A 557-nucleotide genomic window follows, 5' to 3' on the forward strand; every position below is an offset into this window, starting at 1 on the left:
TGGCTAACCTTTTTCGGTTGGCAGAGGCGGTTTAGAGTTTCGAATGTGGCGGTTTGAACCCGCCCACCCGCTATTTTTTGAACATGTTTAATATATATATATATATATATATATATATATTCTTTTAAAAGTTTAAACTCTTTGACTTCTTTTAAGTTTGAAGATTATGATTTACTGCTATTATTTGCAATTGCATGGAACTGTGAAGTTAAAATGGTGATTTTTCAATTTCCAAATCATCTCCTTTGTAATCTGCAACTTGAAACTTTGCTCGTTGTAGATTGTTGGTAATCTTTTTCTTTCCTGTACATTAGCTGTTTGGATGAAAAGAAAAATGGAGAATGGTGCTCATTTGATGAATTGTTTAATCAGAGTTTGGTGATCAGTGACGTGGTTTTATGCACATTGTTTGTAATGTATTTGTGGGCACTGCTAGTGCTGGAACTTTGGACGGGCCGCCCGCGACCGCCCGAAAAGCCCGAGGATTTGCCCGAGCCCGAACCCGACCCGCCCGAGATTTTGGGGCCGCCCGCCCGAGCCTGAATTTCACCTTGAAC

This window comes from Morus notabilis, unplaced genomic scaffold, assembly GCF_000414095.1.
Source record: "Morus notabilis unplaced genomic scaffold, ASM41409v2 Scaffold220, whole genome shotgun sequence".
Classification (NCBI taxonomy): Eukaryota; Viridiplantae; Streptophyta; class Magnoliopsida; order Rosales; family Moraceae; genus Morus; species Morus notabilis.